Consider the following 22,214-nt stretch of genomic DNA (forward strand, 5'->3'; position numbering starts at 1 on the left):
AGAGTGTCTGTGAAACTCAAAAGACCTCCAAAAATCAATCTCAAACAGTTCTTTTTGTTTTTCCACAACTTCCTGAGCAAAGCATATTTTTAATTAATTATTGTGATGAGCACACACTGTACCATTATGAATGATCTTTTCTGTAGAAAGAGGTTAGAATCAAGGCATAACAAGGAAGACTTTGATTCTATTGGTAACCACCTTGGGTAGAATTCAAAACTAACATTAAAGTAGCTGTTCATTTTGAATTTTCATTATGTAAAGAGGATCCATGTATACCAATTATAACTCATCTGAGCTTGTATTTGAATTGATAATACTTTTTCACACTGAGCTTTCTAGGCAGAATTGAAGTCTCAAATACTAATCTTTCTGTATACAAGGATGTCTGGTATTAATTCATTCACTCCGTATTTACCAGATGCTCCTGATCAGATATGTGTGCCTGACACTGTGAGTTGGAAAACAAAATAATAAACATGCCCTGTGTTACATATTATTAGAATTCTAAACATCTTGAAATATGGAATTCTCAAGTCTACATTCTAGTTTCAGCATTTTGAAGATAATTCACATTTGAAGCAGATACATCAGAAAATTGCATTTAATTTTTATTTTTATTCAAGTGACTGACTTCAATAAAAAGTTTATTTTAGAGCTGAATATAAACCAAAGTAATGTTACTGAATAGTATTTTTATAATTCTGGCTTTTACTCAAATCAAGCATATTTCAGTTTAAGACAGTGTTTGAAGAATTATATTGAGATTTTGTTTAAAAAGGCTTTCATGAATTTTCATTGTAATACTTGTGACTATGTAAATATAAAACACTGACAATATTAAAATGTTCAACTAGGGGATTAACATATGTAAAATAATAAATTCTGAACAGAAAATATTTCATGTAAGGAAAACTAAGAGCATTGGAAGCTATGAATAAAACATAATGATATTCAACTATTGATTGCAGTCATAGAAAATTTTATATATCTACTGTGAATGAAACTTTTATGATGACATCAGAATATCTTTTCATTTCATCTGTAAACATGGTGTGAAATTAGAGCTCTGTCTGAAAGCTACGTGTAACTACGTAGTTTTTCAGTAGTGCAGTGGTAGAATGACACTATTAAATTGGTGGAAGAATAGTCAATCTACAGCCAGGGGAATGATTTATGGAGGGAAGGAGCAAAAAGGATTGTACTGGTCCAAACACTCTCTTTTCCTCCTATTCAATAGATGATTTGTTAAAAATGTATCTTTTTTCATTACTCTACAAACATAAGACAATATGTTAAGGGTTAGTCCTAACATTGATATGGTAGTTTAGGTTTTGTAGCTCATGACGTTTCTGTCCCAACTATTCAAGAAACTTTATTAACTCAAACAGGCATTCTTCCCAAGGACTGTAGTTTTTCAAACCTCGTTGTAGTAACCCCTTAGTCAAAAGCTACTACATAACTACCGTGATACAAAGCTCCTTCTGTCCTCATACACACAATGTGCTTATAAAAGATATGTGGTGTTCATCACCAGATGTCAACGATTTCAGTTCTATAATGCTAGCGATATGTACACAGTTCCCAAGTTATCAATTTGTTCTATTTTAGCACTTAATTTTTGAGTTTGTTAGTTTTAAATGGAGGAAAGAAATTGTTAAAAATATGATACATCAAATAGATGAAAATTATTGAGCTAATAAGTGCATGTCTTTTTTTTAAATAATTGAGATTTCAAATATATTACAAAAATCAAAATACAAAACTATAGTAACAAATGTGTTGAATCTTTGTGAGAAATGTCAAGGCAAATAGATAAAAACTGTATAGTAGAAATAAAATTAATTAGAGGTTATTGAATCTTCTCTAATATTATTGTTACATTACTTATTAAATAAAATATTCTAAAATTAAAGATATATTGCTTGCTTGAAGCCAAAGAAACTTTTAATAGAAAAAAAAAAACTTAGCAAATAGAACATTTTTATTTTGTGTCAGTTCAGTTCAGTTCAGTCGTTCAGTCTTGTCTGACTCTTTGCGACCCCATTTTCTCTGCTTTGTGTTTAGGTCTTATGCTAATTCTATTTGCTTATAAACTTTGTTGCCTGAGTAGCTGGTATAATAGATAAATAAGGTTAATCAGGCCTCCCTGTCCAGCACCAACTCCTGGAGTTCACTCAGACTCCCATCCATTGAGTCAGTGATGCCATCCAGCCATCTCATCCTCGGTCGTCCCCTTCTTCTCCTGCCCCCAATCCCTCCCAGCATCAAAGTCTTTTCCAATGAGTCAACTCTTCGCATGAGGTAGCCAAAGTACTGGCATTTCAGCTTTAGCATCATTCCTTCCAAAGAAATTCCAGGGCTGATCTCCTTCAGAATGGACTGGTTGGATCTCCTTGCAGTCCAAGGGACTCTCAAGAGTCTTCTCCAACACCACAGTTCAAAAGCATCAATTCTTTGGCACTCAGCCTTCTTCACAGTGCAACTCTCACATCCACACATGACCACAGGAAAAACCATAGCCTTGACTAGACGGACCTTAGTCGGCAAAGTAATGTCTCTGCTTTTGAATAGACTATCTAGGTTGGTCATAACTTTTCTTCCAAGGAGTAAGCGTCTTTTAATTTCATGGCTACAGTCACCTTCTGCAGTGATTTTGGGGCTCCAAAAAATAAAGTCTGACACTGTTTCCACTGTTTCCCCATCTATTTCCCATGAAGTGATGGGACCGAATGCCATGATCTTCATTTTCTGAATGTTGATCTTTAAGCCAATTTTTTCCACTCTTGTCTTTTACTTTCATCAAGAGGCTTTTTGGAGGATAGTAAATAGAAATTGCAAAAGAAGACTTGTCAATATCATGAAATAGGATTATAAATGACTTACTGATCCTGAGATTTGGTATAGATTAGAAACTAATACAGATATTTTCTACTTACAAGGTTGAAAATAATTTGACTAGCTTTCTGTCCTTTATATCTATCTTCACTTATGGAAGGGATATTAGAGAATTTTCTCTGCTTTGTGTTTAGGTCTTATGCTAATTCTCTTTGCTTATAAACTTTGTTGCCTGAGTAGCTGGTATAATAGATAAATAAGGATAATCCATATTTAGATAGTATATGATGTATTGTGCTTCCTCAAACAATAAAAATACACAGGGAAGGAGATACATCTATGATGTGAATCTCTGCTTCCTTCATACCACTTTCTCTGCAAGGCTTTTAAATAGTTCCTGGTAAGTATTTTTTTAATGTGACAGGCTGAAATTTTAAGAAAATGACCTGGAGTTTATGGGACAAGTGGATTAATGCAGGAAATAAGTAGCGGAAAAGAAATCTTGGCCTCCTTTAATAGTAAAGACATACAACAATGAAGATATGGCTCAACACCCAATCAATAGTAAAGAAAGGATTGTGTGTGTAAGCAATAGATAATAATGTAAGATATGGAAAGAAGAAATGATTTAGAAAACTGACATTCATTCTCTTGCCAAGTTTACAATTTTAAATAAAAATTCTCACAAGTTTAACACAAAGGAAAATCACTATAATAAATGGGAAATTTTTAGATTGCTGCAAAAGAAATTGCGGTTTTGCATTGTTGAAATGCACTGTTTAATATTGGAACACATTCTTAAATCAATGTAGTTCTGTTATACATAATTTTAATACACATTTCTTGCTGCTGCTAAGTTGCTTCAGTCGTGTCTGACTCTGTGTGACCCCATAGATGGCAGCCCACCAGGCTCCACCATCCTTGGGATTCTCTAGGCAAGAATACTGGAGTGGGTTGCCATTTCCTTCTCCAATGCATGAAAGTGAAAATTCAAAGTGAATTCGCTCAGTCGTGTCTGACTCTTCGCGACCCCATGGACTGCAGCCTACCAGACTCCTCCGTCCATGGGATTTTCCAGGCAAGAGTACTGGAGTGGGGTGCCATTGCCTTCTCCACACATTTATTACTTTATTTATTTATTTGTTGCTAATGGAATTGCTTACTGCTTGTTCTATGTGTATTTCAGACTAGAGAAATTATGTTAGACAAAAAGCAAATTCTAGTCATTTTCTCATTTGAGTTCAAAATGGATCATAAAGTAGCAGACAAAACCTGCAACATCAACAAAACATTTGGTCCAGGAACTGCTAATGAACATATAGTGCAGTGATGGTTCAAGAAGTTTTGAAAGGAGATAGCAGCATTGAAGATGAAGAGTACAGAAGCTAGCCATTGGAAGTTGATAAGGACCAAGTGAGAGGATCATTAACTACACAAGAAGTTGCTAAAGCACTCAATATTGACCATTTTATGATTGTTGGGCATTTGAACCTAATTGGGAAGGTGAAAAAAACCTCACTAAGTGGGTGCCTCATGAAGTGAAGTGAAGTGAAGTGAACGTCGCTCAGTTGTGTCTGACTCTCTGCAACCCCAGGGACTATATAGTCCATGGAATTCTCCAGGCTGGAATTCTGGCATGGGTAGCCTTTCCCTTCTCCACGGGATCTTCCCAACCCAGGGACTGAACCCAGATCTCTGACATTGCAAGCGGATTCTTTACCAATGGAGCCACAAGGGAAGCCCATGAGCTGACCACAAATCAAAAAAGTGTCTTTTTAAAGTGTTGTCTTCTCTTATTCTATGTGAGAACAATGAACAATTTCTCAATTGCATTGTAACACACAATGAAAAGTGGATTTTATACAGCAACCAGTGATGACCAGCTCACAAAGAAGCTCCATAACACTTAGTCAATTTTGCACCAAAAAAAAGTGTAGCCACTGTTTGGTGATCTGCTGCCAGTTTGTTCCATGTCACCTTTCTGAATCTCAGCAAAACCATTACATCGGAGAAGTATCCTCAACAAACTGATGAGATGCACTGAAAACTGCAATTCCTGCAGCCAATATTAGTCAACAGAAAGGGCCCAATTCTTTTCCATGACAATACCCAACTGCACATCACACAACCAATGCTTCAAAAGTTAAACAAATTGGGCTACAAAATTGTGTCTCATCTGCCATGTTTGCCTGACCTCTAGGCAATGAACTATCACTTCTTCAAGCATCTCAACAAAATTTTCTAGAGAAAATGCTCCCACAAGCAGCAGGAGGTAGAAAATGCTTTCCAAGAGTTCATTGAATCCCAAAGTATGGATTTTTATGCTACAGGATAAACAAACTTATTTCTCATTGGCAAAAATGTATTGATTTGCAATGGTTCTTATTTTGATTAATATAAAGATGTATTTGAGTCTAGTTATAATGACTTAAAATTTGCGGTCTGAAACCACAATTGCTTTTCACCAACCTAATAGTTAAAATGTCACATTTTTCAATCATTGAAATATGGATGTTTTTCCTCTTTTTCTTCTTTTAATACTGAGCATATGCTTTTAGAAGTGGATAATACACTTTAAAAAATTCACTATGACTCCTCACCATTTTTGTCTTCTGAAAATAGTACACTTATTTTTTAACACATACACTGTTTAAATAAAATTTAAATACCTAAATAGATTTTATTCGGAGTAAAATTGTTTTGTTTTTTATTTAAACATTTTTTTGTAGCTTTAAAAATTCTTCCACTTGCATATTTATTATTTTGATAGGACAACATAATGTATAAGAACATTTAGGTGTATCCCTAGTTCTTCAAATCTTGCTTCGCATACCTCTGTTTTATCCCCTAATGCTCTCTCCTTGACACATTTAATTTGTTTTTTGTTTTTACCATGTGTGCATTCATCTGAAACAACCCCATTTACCCTTTTCTTTGGCCACAATCCCAAGGCTAAATCTCTTCTCTCCTTTCATTCTTCTTGACCTCACTGTTGCCATCAGCACATTTCATGATTTTCTCCTTACACAAAACAAGTTGTGTAAAGAAAATTATAATATGAATTAGCTGAAAGGTTATCCTTTTCTAAATCACTGCTCTGGTCAATTTAAAGGCCACATAGAAGCATTTGGAAGAGTTGAAAGAAAAATTAGACATTTTAAAACAGAATTTTGAGTTTAAGATTATTTAGACTACAAAAGCATTTATTTGAAAATCGATTAATTTGTCTGTATATCTGTCTAATCTTTGTTGTGCTAAACAATCATTCCTTGTGATATAGTAAAGACATGTCTTGATTTTGGTTTCACTTCATTCCTTTACAATATATTCATTTACTATATAAGCTGCCTTTTTACTCCATGGGCATGGAAAACCCTTAAAAGTGGACATTTTATCTTCTGGGCATGTTCACATTTCCACAGTAGAGTGCTTTTTAGTTGAGTCACCATGACACAGGAAAATGAATATCTTATCTTAAATGTAGCTCTTCCTTGATTCCTTGAAATCTGTTACTCAATGCTGGTTTCAGCTCCTGGGTCTTCTACTTCTCTTGCAAGACTTATTGTGAGGACAAAATTTACCTTAATATAGGATTCTTTCTCCTTTCTGTTCACAGAAAATACTCTGATTTGACAAATTTGGGGAGAGCAAATCTATCCTATCAAAAATTGAAGCAAAAAAAAAAAAAAAAAAACTTGCCTCTTGGATCCTCCTGAATATCAACTAGTAAGCCTATTTTTCAGTAAATCTACAGATCTTATTTTCTTTATTCAAAATTTTAGTTTCTTAAAAAAAGAAAAGAATATCCCCTATCTACAGAGACACATCAATGTGTGATGATGCTTACTACTGATGCTCACTTTCTCTAGAATTAAGGTGAATAATTATTTTAATTTATAAACAATAGGTTACACACAATGGAAAAGAAGAGAGTTCATAATCAAGATGTAATAGCATAAGTTGCATTACCACTCAGCCTTCTCTGACAGCTTCGGCTAGTGCCTGAAAGATCGAATACACCTTTCTTGGGGGGCCTTAAGACAAATTTTAAACTGTCTTGCCAACCCCCTCAGTCATATATATATATATATATATATATATATATATATATATATACACATATATATATGTATATATATAGCTTCATATATATCAGTCATATAGACTGTTTCCCTGCAATAAATATTTTCATATCAGGAAGTGATATGCTGATGTAACAAGTGCCTAAAATATGGAACATAAACCTATTATATGGTTTATAATTCCATAATAGGTAGGGACTGGAAACATTTTAGGAAGCATAATAGAAAAAGCCTAGATTCCCCTGTACAGACTACTGGATGAAATATGGTTTTTATATACTGCCAGAGGAAGTAAGGAACATTGAAGAAAATTCCAGTGTTGTTTTAAGGAACAGATGTAACATCATAAGCAGAATATTGGTAAAAATATGAATGTTGAAGGTTCTTCTGATGAGAGAAATGAGGAAACATTTGTTTCCTCAGAAAGAAATGAGGAACATGTTATGCAAAATGGAGGAAAGGAGATTCTTTCTATATAATGGAGAGAACTTAGCCAAACTGAGTGCTATGTTTATCTAGAAGCAGATTTTATATAAGTAATGAACTTGGACATTTAACTGAAGAAATTCCCAAGAAAGTTCAAGATTGAAATTCTAACACCCAGTACCTCATTTAGAGACTGGGTCTTTACAGAGCTAATCAAATTAAAATGAGGTCATTAGGATGGTCCTAGATCCAATATAACTGGTGCCTCATAAAAGACAGAAATTAGGATACAGGCACACACACAAAGAGAAGGCCATGTAAACATGTTAAATGGTTATCTGAAAGCCAAATAAAAAGCCTTAAATAGATCTTTCTTTCATTGTCCTTAGGAATAACCAACCGTTTTATTACCTTGACTTCAGAGTTTCAGCTTCCAATATTGTGAGACAATAAGTTGTTATTTAAACCATCCAGTGTGTGGTCCCTGTTAAGGCAGCCCTAGCAAACCAGAATGATTAACACTTGCACTTCACTTTTAGTTTCATATGTGAAAGTGTTAGTCACTCAGTCATGTCCGACTCTGCAACCCTATGGACTTTCAAGCCTGCCAGGCTCCTCTGTCCATGCAATTCTCCAGGCAGGAATGTTGGAGTGGGTAGCCATTCCCTTCTCTAGGGGATCTTCCTCCTGACTCCAGGGATCAAATCCTGGTCTCCTGCATTGCACACAGATTCTTTACCATCTGAGCCATCAGGGAAGCCATATATATGATATATATATACACATATATGTGCATATGTAATCATATATATGATTGTATATATATATATATATGTATATGATTTTATATATGTATGTATATAATCAATTTCAAAGTGAATGGATGAAGAAAGGAATATGCTAATCTGATTACTTCTCTTGGAAGAGCCCATTTTCCCAACCAGTGTGTCTGAAAACCTCCCTTATTTTTTCAATCTTGTCTTGTCACCTTCCTTCAGATTAGCATGTCAGTGGAAGTTGATTTTACTATTTAGCTTACTTAGCTCCTTGGATATAGTAGGGCCCTAGAATCTTAATGCCTGGGCCTGTGTCCTGGCTCTGCCACCTATTACTTGTGGGTGTCCTTTGGTAAGTTTTTTTTTTTTTTTTTTTTTTACTGTTTTGTTCATCTATTTTTACATGTTTTAAACGTTTAGTAATGGTCTCACTTCTATACTACAGTGAGAATTAAGTGGGATAATCTAAGTTAGATGCTAAGTGTAATTTGAATTTTTTGTCTCTTGTTTTTGATCTTTATTCTCCTCTCCCAGAAAAGGTTCAAGTCCACTTTTGTAGCTCTTGCCCCTGATGACCAGTAGAGTGTAGTAATGAAGACCATGGACCTTGGAGAAGATGAGCCAGGACTTCAATGCAAGCTTTGCTCCTTACTTGATTTGTGATCAAGAGTAAATCACCAAATGTCAGAGTTGCTGTGAAAATTAGATAAAAATAATGGTTATAAACTATTCAGTCTGGTGCTTGGTACATAATAGTATTCAATTATTAGTAAATATTATGGGCACATCCCAAGCAATTCTTCATAGTCAGCTATTCTTTCTAATTCATCATATCATATACAGAGATGTAATCAGTCAGCTCTATGCACTGACTTTATTTTTTACATCCTCCCTCCCATTCTGGCCCATTTAATTCAGGCTTTTCAAGATCTTACAATAAGCAATCATTTCTCTTCCTATTTGTCTGATCAAGTTTCTCAACTGCATCACAAATAAACCACAAATTCTTAGCTTTCCAGCACCTATCCTATCTCTGTTCATGTCTGTCTGTCTCCAGAATCCCATAATTTCCTGGTTTGATATCATATCACAAGTAGAGTTGTTTTTCTTGAATCTTTCTCCCATACTTTTTTCCTTCATTAGTTTTCACTCTGTTATATTTTTGAATCACCTACTATGTGTCAATTATTTGCCAATTTTTCCTATTCCAAAAACAGTTGGAAAGATTTCTCTCAAAAGTACCTTTTTAAGCACATTACATGGATGGATGTAATAAAGCATTATTTCCTTAGTCATGATTTATGCCACCTTTCTTAATAGCCTTTCATAGCTTAAATTCAGTTTTAAAATATTTTTGTTTTTAGATGCTTTTATAGGCTACATTTGGTTCAAAATTGGAAAAGGATTATAATAAGACTGTTTATTGTTACCCTGTTTATTTAACTAATATGCAGAGGACGTCAAACAAAATGCTGAGCAGGATGACTTACAAGCTGCTGTCAAGATTTCCAGGAGGCATATCAACAACCGCAGATATGCAGATGATTCCACTTGGCTGGCAGAAAGTGAAGAGGAACAAAAGAGCCTCTTGATAGGGTGAAAGAAGAGAGTGAAAAAGCTGGCTTAAAACTCAACATTCAAAAAACTAAGGTCATGATTTCCAGTCCTATCACTTTAAGACAAATGGAAGCAGAGGCAGATTACCTTTTCTTGGGTTCTACAATCACTGTAGATGGTGACTGCAGCCATGATATGAGACGAAGATTGCTTCTTGGCAGGAAAGCTATGACAAACCTAGACAGCATATTTAAAAATAATAATAAAGACATCTCTTTGCAAAGTTCTGTATAGAATGGTCTTTCCAGCAGTCATGTACAGATGTGAGAGCTAGACCATAAGGAAGGCAGACCACCGAAGAATCGATGATTTCAAACTGTAGTGCTGGTAAAGACTCTTGAGAGCCCCTTGGACAGCAAGGAGATCAAACCAGTCAATCTTAAAGAAAATCAACCTTGAATATTCATGGAAAGACTGAAACTGAAGCTGAAACTCCAATACTTCGGCCACCTGATGCGAAGAGCTGACTCATTGGAAAAGACCCTGATGCTGGGGAAGATTGAAGGTAGAAGAAGAGTTAGAGAGAGGATAAGACAGTTGGATGGCATCACCAATTCAATGGACATGAACTTGGGCAAACTCTGGGAGATGGTGATGGACAGAGAAATCCAGCATGCTGCAGTCCATGGGGTCACAGAGTTGGACATGACTTGGCGACTGACAACAACAACAGCAACATAGACTGGGTTGTGTTTTACCTCCAAATTCACCTATTGAAATCCTACTCCCTGGTACTTCTAAATTTGATTATATTAGGAGATAGGACCTTTAAAATAGTAATTATTGTAAGGAATCATATGGGTGGTCCTTATTCTAAAATGACTGGTAGAACCCAGACACAAACATTAAAAGAACCATATGAAGATAAAGAAAACAGACCATCTGCAAACCAAGAATAAGAGATCTCAAAAGAAACTAACAGTGATGGCTCCTTGATCTTGAATGTCAAGCCTCTGGATTCGTGGGAAAATAAATTTCAATTGTTTACGTCACTCAATCTCTAGTATATATTATGGAAGCCCTTGCAAACTGATTTTTTTAATAAATTTATATAAAATGAATAATCTTTTTTTCCCTAGAGAAAACATTTACCTCTGCAGAATAATGGTAATCATTACCTGCTCCCAGTAAGTGAGCAGTGTACTTGGTTCCATTAAAAAAAAAAAAAAAAGCAATATACAGAATAATATTAATTGTTGATGCTTTCAATTCCATTAGCAATTGTGTTAGATGAAGGCTTCTTGGTTCATGGTTCCTTCCTGCAAACCATGAAGCAATTCCTTCTATTAATTGAAGATCAGGCCCCAAATGGCCAAATTTGAATTAATCAGTACATTTGGTATTGAAATAAATAAGATACAGTCTTTTGGACGCACTTTCAAAAATTTAAGCAATATTATATTAATATAGCCAGTTCTGAATTATCCAATAATTATATAAGACCTGTAAAAGATGGAACAGTAATTAAAAAACTTAAATATACAAAATATACAGAAATATGCAACAACAAAATTTAGAAAGCTTTTTAGGATGTGAGGCAATAACGTTTCTTCAGTGCTTAGCTTTTTCTAAAAATCCTGGTCTACCCCTGGGTGCAAATCATCTGTTAGAGTATATAAAAAACAAACACTTTTCAGGCTTTTTTTTTTTTTTCAGCTTTTGTTTGTCCCTAGTAAAGCTTATGGTCATATTCTGGAAAAAGTAACCACTCTCTACCAGTCGGCTCTCCCACTAGCTGTGATCTTATCATTTCTAGTTAGTCTTGTAACTTGAAGAAGTTTTTCCAGTTTCAAAACTATCCTTTTGTAATTATCATAATTATAAAAAATAATTTATTTATACTACAAATCTAGCATGTAATTCTGACATATTGCCTACTTAAACCTTTTTAATAGTTTTCATTGCTCATAAACTTTCTTACTCTGCTAGGCTTCACTTGCAGCAAATCTGACACCCAGCTTTTCTTCTCCTCTGGAGTTAGAGGAGGCTCAAAGCTTATATTTTAGAATAGACATATTTTATAGTAAAAGCAAATAATCTGTTGACACCAAGAAAAAACAGATAAAATCTTATATAGTTTTGTTTCTATTCTCTGTTTACTTATTCTCAGAACACAACCACTGATAAAGATTTCATGTCCCATTCCACATCAAACCTCTCTGACTTTGCTAATATTATTTCCTCTGTATTCAATTTTATTTGCTCCTTTCCTACATTTAATTTCTCTTCATCTTCTTCTTTTTATAAGTAAACTAAAATATGAAATATATGACCACCTCATCTGACCTCTTTTTCACAACCATCCCTTGTGGGGTTAGGAAACTGTCTTCTTCATTTTCCTTATTTATAACTTTTGTAATTTTTACCATGTGATACAGAAAATACTTATTTACTTAACTGTATCATTTAGCAAAACTTTTGATTCTTGAAGACAGTGACCAGTTGTTTGCATTTTTACTGTGTAGTATGCAGCAGCAGCATAACATATTTACCTAGTAGATACTTAATATACCTTCACTGAATAAACTAGACAAACATATTCTACTACATTTCTAAATTATGTCTTTGTGGGTGTGTGCTAAGTTGCTTCAGTTCAGTTCAGTTCAATTCAGTCACCCAGCTGTGTCCATCTCCTCCTGTGACTGACCCTAGGGATCATATCCTGCCAGACTTCTTTGTCCATGGGTTTCTCCAGGCAAGAATATTGGAGTGGGTTGTCATCCCATCCTCTGGGGGAACTTCCTGACCCAGGGGTTGAAATTGCATTTCTTTTGTCTCCTAAATTGGCAGGCAAATTCTTTACCACTACCATCACTTGGGAAGCCTCAAAATTATGTCTTTATCATATATATAATATGACATTATATATATAATAATACAATTAACTTAATTCTATATGGAATATCAATGATCATATAAGGTAAGATTTCATATTTTCAAATAAACATTCAGTTAACTCAAATATAGTCATTTTCAGAGTGAAAATTGGCAGGAGTTTAATAGAAAATAGCCAGAACTTTGCAGTTTGTGGCATGGAGCTTGAGAGGAAACTATTTCTTGTTTGTAGAAATACAGATAATTTAGGTCACTAGGCTGTCCTTACATAGGTTGGAACTGGGCCAGGGTGTAAGCTAACCATCCTACTCTCTAAAAATGTGCCCTGTGATGCTTAATGACCACAACTAGTTAGGACTTCAGCTTTATGTCTCATCCAATAAGATCTCTTGTCTCTCAAGACAGTAAAATGAAGATTGAAATCAATAGTGTTATATTCAAACGGTGCTATTTAGATCAAAATACTTTCCATTTTCTCATTAGCCATGGAGCCAGAGGGGAAAGTGGGGAGGATCTGCATTCATTTAAAATTACACACAGATGGAACTCTTGGTTCCACTGCCTAGTGAAGGCTCCAAAGTGCAGACAATTAAATGTATTTTATTAAAACTAGCTTTAAAAATGCATGCTGTTTTCTTCCATTTATTCAATAATTGATTAATTACAGCCTGCTTTACTTCTCTTAGTGACATTTCCTAGCTTCATTTATCCTTTATGTTTTTGAAGTTTGGTTCACTTGGGAATTGTATTTTAACTTAACTTTTAAAAGAACTGAGGATATGTGATTTCCTTTAAAAAAAAATAAGTGGGAGGAGAACAAGATGGTGGAGGAGTAGATGGATGTGGAATATATCTCTCATCACAGATACATCAAGAATACACCTTCAGACACAGAAGTGCATGCAGAACACCAGCTGAGAGCAGACAGGAGTACTGAACAGGAGGAAAAAAATATATAGAACCACGCAAAACTAGGAAGGATAAAGGAACTAGAGGGGAAAGCAGCAGTGTTAGTAGGACTGGCCCTGCTCTTGGATAGTGAGGGAACTGAAGCAGGGGTCCAATCCCCACATCAGGCTATTGTCTGAATGAGAAGAGAAACATTTTAGGCTGAGAGTGAAACAGCTGATCTGTGGCAGCATAAATGGAATGAGAGACAGTCCTTGCTGCAGCCATACATACCCCAGACAGGGAAACAGGTCCTCTGGAAGGTGCAGCAGTTGGGAGCTGGAGTTTAGGGATTGTGGAGCAATCCTAGGGCAAGGGCTGCTGTTGACTGTGGAGAGATGAATTGAGGGGATGTGAGGGAGGGGATTGTGGTGAGAAATGCTGGTGGAGGAAAGCCAGGAAGCCAAGGAGGCAAGGTGATACTGCTGAGTCACTCATAGCCGGGTGGTGCCATTACCATAGCCTCTCTCCCCCCATGCGCTAGCGTCAGCAGCTGAGCAGTACGCTGAACTACAGAGTAGGAATCCAGCCAGGGTTCCCTTTAAGTGCCTGACATACCAATCCACAGAGTAGGATCCTAGTCAGGGGGGCCCTTCTATGTGCCTAAGGTGTGACCCAACAGAGAAGGACCCCAGGCAAAGGAGCCCTCTGAGTGCCTGAGTGGGCAGAGCTACTGAGACAGAGTAGCCAAAGAGGCCTTCTGATAGCCAGCTACAAGAGGCCCTAAAAAAGACTCTGATAGGGCCATAACTCTTGCAGCGGAGGCAGTCCGTGTCTCTGAACACTTAGAGTCCCAGCAGGCCAAGCAGCAGCACTACCCTGATGCTCAGCTTTCACTGGGGCAGGGCTGCTACAGGCAAAAAAAGTCTTGCATCTACATGTGCAGGGTCACTCGGTCATGTCCAACTCTATACAACCCTGTAGACTGTGGCCTGCAAGGCTTCTCTTTCAGAGAGGAGGGGTTCTCCAGGCAAGAATACTGGAGTGCATTGGCCAATATTTTTTGCCATACCCTTCTCAGTTCAGTTCAGTTGCTCAGTCATGTTTGACTCTTTGCGACCCCATGAATCGCCGCACACCAGGCCTCCCTGTCCATCACCATCTCCCGGAGTTCACTCAAACTCATGTCCATCGAGTCCGTGATGCCATCCAGCCATCTCATCCTCCGTCATCCCCTTCTCCTTCTACTCCCAATCCCTCCCAGCATCAGAGTCTTTTCCAATGAGTCAACTCTTCCCATCAGGTGGCCAAAGTACTGGAGCTTCAGCTTTAGCATCATTCCTTCCAAAGAAATCCCAGGGTTGATCTCCTTCAGAATGGACTGGTTGGATCTCCTTGCAGTCCAAGGGACTCTCAAGAGTCTTCTCCAACACCACGCTTCAAAAGCATCAATTCTTCGGCACTCAGCCTTCTTCACAGTCCAACTCTCACATCCATACATGACCACAGGAAAAACCGTATTCTTGACTAGATGGACCTTAGTCAGCAAAGTAATGTCTCTGCTTTTCAATATGCTATCATCTAGGTTGGTCATAACTTTTCTTCCAAGGAGTAAGCGTCTTTTAATTTTATGGCCGCAATCACCATCTGCAGTGATTTTGGACACCCAAAAAATAAAGTCTGAGAATGTTTCCACTGTTTCTCCATCTATTTCCCATGAAGTGATGGGACCAGATGCCATGATCTTCGTTTTCTGAATGTTGAGCTTTAAGCCAACTTTTTCACTCTCCTCTTTCACTTTCATCAAGAGGCTTTTTAGCTCCTCTTCACTTTCTGCCATAAGGGTGGTGTCATCTGCATATCTGAGGTTACTGATATTTCTCCCAGCAATCTTGATTCCAGCTTGTGTTTCTTCCAGTCCAGCGTTTCTCACGATGTACTCTGCATAGAAGCTAAATAAGCAGGGTGATAATACACAGCCTTGACGTACACCTTTTTCTATTTGGAACCAGTCTGTTGTTCCATGTCCAGTTCTAACTGTTGCTTCCTGACCTGCATACAAATTTCTCAAGAGGCAGGTCAGGTGGTCTGGTATTCCCATCTCTTTCAGAATTTTCCAACTTTATTGTGATCCACACAGTCAAAGGCTTTGGCATAGTCAATAAAGCAAAAATATATATTTTTTTTCTGGAACTCTCTTGCTTTTTCCATGATCCAGTGGATGTTGGCAATTTGATCTCTGGTTCCTCTGCCTTTTCTAAAACCAGATTGAACATCTGGAAGTTCATGGTCCACGTATTGCTGAAGCCTGGCTTGGAGAATTTTGAGCATTACTTTACTAGTGTGTGAGATGAGTGCAATTGTGTGGTAGTCTGAGCATTCTTTGGCATTGCCTTTCTTTGGAATTGGAATGAAAACTGACCTTTTCCAGTCCTGTGGCCACTGCTGAGTTTTCCAAATTTGCTAGCATATTGAGTGCAGCACTTTCACATCATCATCTTTCATGATTTGAAACAGCTCAACTGGAATTCCATCACCTCCACTAGCTTTGTTCCTAGTGATGCTTTCTAAGGCCCACTTGACTTCACATTCCAAGATATCTGGCTCTAGATTAGTGATCACATCATCATGATTATCTGGGTCATGAAGAACTTTTTTGTACAGTTCTTCTGTGTATTCTTGCCACCTCTTCTTAATATCTTCTGCTTCTGTTAGGTCCATACCATTTCTGTCCTTTATCGAGACCATCTTTTCATGAAATGTTCCCTTGGTATCTCTAATTTTCTTGAAGAGACCTCTAGTCTTTCCCATTCTGTTGTTTTCCTCTATTTCTGACAGAATGTGGTCCACTTCAGTATTCTTGCCTTGAGAACCCCATGAACAGTAGGAAAAGGCAAAATGATAGGATACCAAAAGAGGAACTCCCCAGGTCATTAGGTGCCCAATATGCTACTGGAGATCAGTGGAGAAATAACTCCAGAAAGAATGAAGGGATGGAGCCAAAGCAAAAACAATACCCATTTGTGGATGTGACTGGTGATAGAAGCAAGATCCAATGCTGTAAAGAGCAATATTGCATAGGAACCTGGAATGTCAGGTCCATGAATCAAGGCAAATTGGAAGTGGTCAAACAAGAGATGGCAAGAGTGAACGTCAACATTCTAGGAATCAGTGAACTAAAATGGACTGGAATGGGTGAATTTAACTCAGATGACCATTATATCTACTACTGCAGGGAGGAATCCCTCCAAAGAAATGGAGTAGCCATTATGGTCAACAAAAGAGTCCGAAATGCAGTACTTGGATGCAATCTCAAAAACGACAGAATGATCTCTCTTCATCTCCAAGGCAAACCATTCAATATCACAGTTATCCAAGTCTGTGCCCCAACCAGTAACACTGAAGAAACTGAAGTTGAATGGTTTTATGAAGACCTACAAGATCTTTTAAAACTAACACCCCCAAAAGCTGTCCTTTTCATTATAGGGGACTGGAATGCAAAAGTAGGAAGTCAAGAAACACCTGGAATAACAGGCAAATTTGGCCTTGGAATGTGGAATGAAGCAGGGCAAAGACCAATAGAGTTTTGCCAAGAAAATGCACTGGTCATAGCAAACACCCTCTTCCAACAACACAAGAAAAGACTCTACACATGGACATCACCAGATGGTCAACACCAAAATCAGACTGATTATATTTTGCAGCCAAAGATGGAGAAGCTCTATAGAGTCAACAAAAACAAGACCAGGAGCTGACTGTGGCTCAGATCATGAACTCCTTATTACCAAATTCAGACTCAAATTGAAGAAAGTGGGGAAAATCGCTAGACCATTCAGGTATGACCTAAATCAAGTCCCTAATGATTATACAGTGGAAATGAGAAATCGATTTAAGGGCCTAGATCTCATAGATAGAGTGCCTGATGAACTATGGAATGAGGTTCGTGACACTGTACAGGAGACAGGGATCAAGACCATCCCCATGGAAAAGAAATGCAAAAAAGGAAAATGGATGTCTGGGTAGGCCTTACAAATAGCTGTGAAAAGAAGAGAGGGAGAAAGCAAAGGAGAAAAGGAAAGATATAAGCATGTGAATGCAGAGTTCCAAAGAATAGTAAGGAGAGATAAGAAAGCCTTCTTCAACGATCAGTGTCATACCCTTCTAGAGTACTATATTTCCTACTGCCCTAGCTGCCAACTTCCCCTGAATTCCTGGTGCTGCCACAACCCCTGAGACCCAAGCAGCTGCACTACCTCCACACCTGGCCCTCACAGGGGCAAACCCAAGTCCTCCAGGGCAGCCTCAGGAGCAAACCCTAGTGGACAACCCACATGTAGCGGTGGGAATAAAACCACAAGGGCAGTGTGGCTAAGGAAGAAGACCCAAAAACTTCCCACCAGCAGTGCTAGCTACAATTAAATCCACACGATCAACTAGGTAGACTCTGCATGTGTGAAATATATTAAAGGTCATCAAGAGCTCCAACAAAAGAAAATGCACTAATTCTGATATTTATGGACATTGGAGGCAAGAACACACAGGAGTAGGACCAGATTTGAACCTGAAAAGCCCCCACAGCAGGTCCAGAGATCAGCACAGTGTTGGAGGGCATCTTAGGGAAGTGAGGGGGACTATGACTCCCAGCGAGGAAAAGGACTCTGACAGCAGTGACACAAGAAAAGTATTTATTATTCTTATTTTTTAACTTGTTCTGTAGATTCTTTGGGATTATTATTATTTTTTCTTTTTTTCCCCAGTTTGTTGCAGTTTTTATCGGCACTAAGATTTTATTGGCACTAAGAAATCCAATTAAGATTTTGACCTTTTTTATTATTATTATTCTTATTTTTTATTGTTGTTATAAATCTCTACCTCTAGGTTGGGCTTTTGCATCTCTGTGCAGTTTTTTCCCCCCTCCTTTTTTTTTTTTCCTCTTTTGTATTTTTTTAATTTTAATTTTTAATATTTTAAACCTATTATTATTTTTTCTACATTTATTACTTTGTTTGCTTTTCCTACTGTTCTTTTCCCCTTGCAGTTAATCTTTAATGTATATAAATCTTCTTCATCTACCTCTGTTTAACTCTGCATGTCCATTCTTTCTTTCTTTTCCTTCAATATATTTGTTACTTCTGTTTTCATTACTTTATTTCTTGATCAGCAACTTGCTTTAGTTTTGTTTTCCAGTTTGTGCTTTCATTAGTTTTTTTCTTAGCTGGTAAATATAATTTTTGATTTCCTTTGTTTGCTGGATCAATCTATTGTACTTTATTTTAGTTGGACTGTTTTGACTTTGCTCATAGGTGATTATGCATATGTGTATATTCCATTATTTAATTATTATTATCTTGATTTTGTAACTGCTATTTGTCTGAGGTTCATCTTTGGTTTCTCATTTTTGGATATTTGTTTTAATCTCACTTAATGCCATAACAAACTACTTGTGGAACTACATTTCTGACTAGAGATCAAGCTCTGAGACTTGGAATGGGAGCACTGACTCCAAGACTACCGGAGAAATAACCCTATGGAGTATCAAATAGTGAGAACTCACACAAAGGAAACTACCTTAATACAAGACCTGGCATCACCCAACCACTAGTAGCACCCTGTGCAAGGTGTCTCATCTAAACAACAAACAAAACAAAAATACAAACCCAATCATCAGCAGACAAGATTAGCACTTCACTCAGCCTTGCTCATCAGAGGAAAAACAAGCAAACAAAAAAGGCTCAGCACAAATCTCACACTATAGGAAACTTACATAAACCATTGGATCAACCATAGGAAGGCAGAAACCAAAATGAAGAAAGAATTCAACATTCTTTAAGGAAAGAATTTAACTTTCCTTGAAGACTGGGAAAAGGAGACCTCAAACACAATAAATTGAAATAATAATAATGAAAAGGCAGGAAAATACTACACAAATGAAGCAATAGACTAGAAACACAGAAGTCCAAATATATGAGGAGGAAATAGGGAAACTTACTGAAAAAGAATTCAGAATAATGATAGTAAAGATGATCAAAAATCTTGAAAACAAAATGGAGAAAATACAGAAATCATAAACAAAGACCTAGAAGAATTAAAGAATAAACAAGCAGAGACAAACAACACTGTTACTGAAATTAAAAATACTCTATGAGGAATCAATAGCTAAATAACTGAAGCAGAAGAACGAATCAGTGAACTGGAAGATAAAAATGGTGGAAATAACTTCTGAAGAGCAGAATAAAGTCAAAAGGATGAAAACAACTGAGGATAGTCTCAGAAACCTCTGGGACAATATCAAATGCACCAACATTTGAATTATAGGTGTCCCAGAAGAAGAAGAGAAAAAGAAAGGGTATGAGAAAATTTTTGAAGAGATTATAGTTGAAAATTTCTCCAACATGGAAAAAGAAATAGTCAATCAAGTTCACAAGGCACAAAGAGTCCCATACAGGAAAAACTCAGGAGAAACACACCAAGACACATACTAATCAAACTAACAAAGAATAAACACAAAAAAAGAATATTAAAAGTAGCAAGGGAGAAGCAACAAGTACCATACAAGGGAAACCCCATACACTTAAGAGCTGATCTTTCAGCAGAAACTGTAGGCCAGAAGGGAATGGAAGGATATATTTAAAGTATTTAAAGAGAAATATTTACAACCAAGATTATTGTACTCAGCAAGGATGTCATTCAAAATTGATGGAGAAATGAAAAGCTTTTCAGACAAGTGAAAGTGAAGAGAATTCAATACCATCAAACCAGCTTTAGAAGAAATGTTTAAAGGAAAAGGACTTACACAGTCAAGAAATACAAGATAAGAAAAAAGATCTACAAAATCAACCACAAACAATTAAGAAAATGGCAATAGAAACATATATATCAATAATTACTTTAAATGTAAATAGATTAAATGCTCCAACCAAAAGACACAGACTGGCTGTATGGATACAAAAGCAGGACCCATATATATGTTCTCTATAAGAAACTCACTTCAGACCCAAAGATGCATATAGGCTGAAAGTGAGAGGACAGAAAAGTATATTCCATGCAAATGAGAAGCAAAGAAAAGATGGAGTAGCAATCCTCATATCAGACAAAATAGACCTTAAAATAAAGACGATTACAAGAGATTAGAAAGGACACAACATATGATTAAGGGATAATTCCAAGAGGAATACCTAACAATTGTAAATATCTATGCACCCAACATAGGAGCACCTCAATACATAAGACGAACACAGATATAAAAGGAGAAATTGACAGTAACACAATAACAGTAGGAGACTGTAACACCACACTCACACCAATGGGCAGATCATCAAAACAGTAAATTAATAAAGAAAACAAGACTTAAATGATACATTAGATGAGATGAATCTCATTGATATCTTCAGGACATTCCATCCAAATTCAAAAGAATATACCTTCTTCTCAAGTGCACATGGAACATTCTCCAGGATAGAATGACCCACATTTTGGGTCATAAATCAAACCTCAGTAAATACAGAAAAATTGAAATTGTATCAAGCATCTTTCCCACTTCAGTGCTATGAGACTAGATATCAATTACAAGAGAAAAACTGTAAGAAACACAAACACATGGAGATTAAACAGGTTACTGAAGAAATCAAAAGGGAAATCAAAAAATTTCTAGAAACAAATGACAATGAAAACACGACAAATCAAAACCTATGGGATGCATCAAAAGCAGTACTAAGAGAGAAGTTTATAGCAATACAATCCTACCTCAAGAAACAAGAAAACCATCGAATAGACAACCTAACTTTACATCTAAAACAACTGGAAAAAGAAGAACAAAAAGCCCCAGAATCAGTAGAAATAAAGAAATCATTAAGATCCAAGCAGAAATAAATGAAAAAAAAAAAAAGAAAGAAAGAACCAGTAATAAAGATTAATAAAACTAAAAGCTGGTTCTTTGACAAGATAAACAAAAGAGAGAAGAATCAAATCAACAAAATTAGAAATGAAAAAGGAGAGGTTACAACAGATAATGCGGAAATACAAAGGATTATAAGAGACTATTATGAATAACTATATGGCAGTTAAATCAATAACCTTGAATAAATGGACAGATACTTAGAAAAGTTCAATCTTCGAAGACTGAGCCAGGAAGAAATAGAAATTATGAATAAGTCAGTTACAACCACTGAAATTGAAGCTGTGGTCAAAAATCTCCCAAAAAAACAAAAGCCCAGAAATAGATGGCTTCACAGGAGAATTCTATCAAACATTTAGAGAAGAGCTAATGCCTATCCTTTTAAAATTCTTTCAAAAAATTGCAGAGGAAGGAACACTTCCAAACTCATTCAACAAGGCCACAATTACCGTGACACCAAAACCATACAACATCACAAAAAGGAAAACTATAGGCCAGTATCATTGATGAACATAGATGTAAAAATTCTCAACAAAATTTTAGCAAACAGAATTCAGCAACACATCAAAAATCTCATACACCATGAACAATCTGGGTTTATTCCAGGGATGCAAGGGTACTTCAATATATGCAAATTTATCAATGTGACACACCATAATAACAAATTGGAAGATAAAAACCATATTATAATCTCAATAGATGTACAAAAAACATTTGACAAAATTCAGCACCCATTTATGATTAAAACTCTTCAAAAAAAATCAGCATAGTAGGGACCTACCTCAGCATAGTAAACACCATATATGGTAAGCCAACAGCAAACGTTGTTCTCAATGGTGAAAAATTGAAAACTTTCCA

This window comes from Oryx dammah, unplaced genomic scaffold, assembly GCF_014754425.2.
Source record: "Oryx dammah isolate SB20612 unplaced genomic scaffold, SCBI_Odam_1.1 HiC_scaffold_17, whole genome shotgun sequence".
NCBI classification, from domain to species: domain Eukaryota; kingdom Metazoa; phylum Chordata; class Mammalia; order Artiodactyla; family Bovidae; genus Oryx; species Oryx dammah.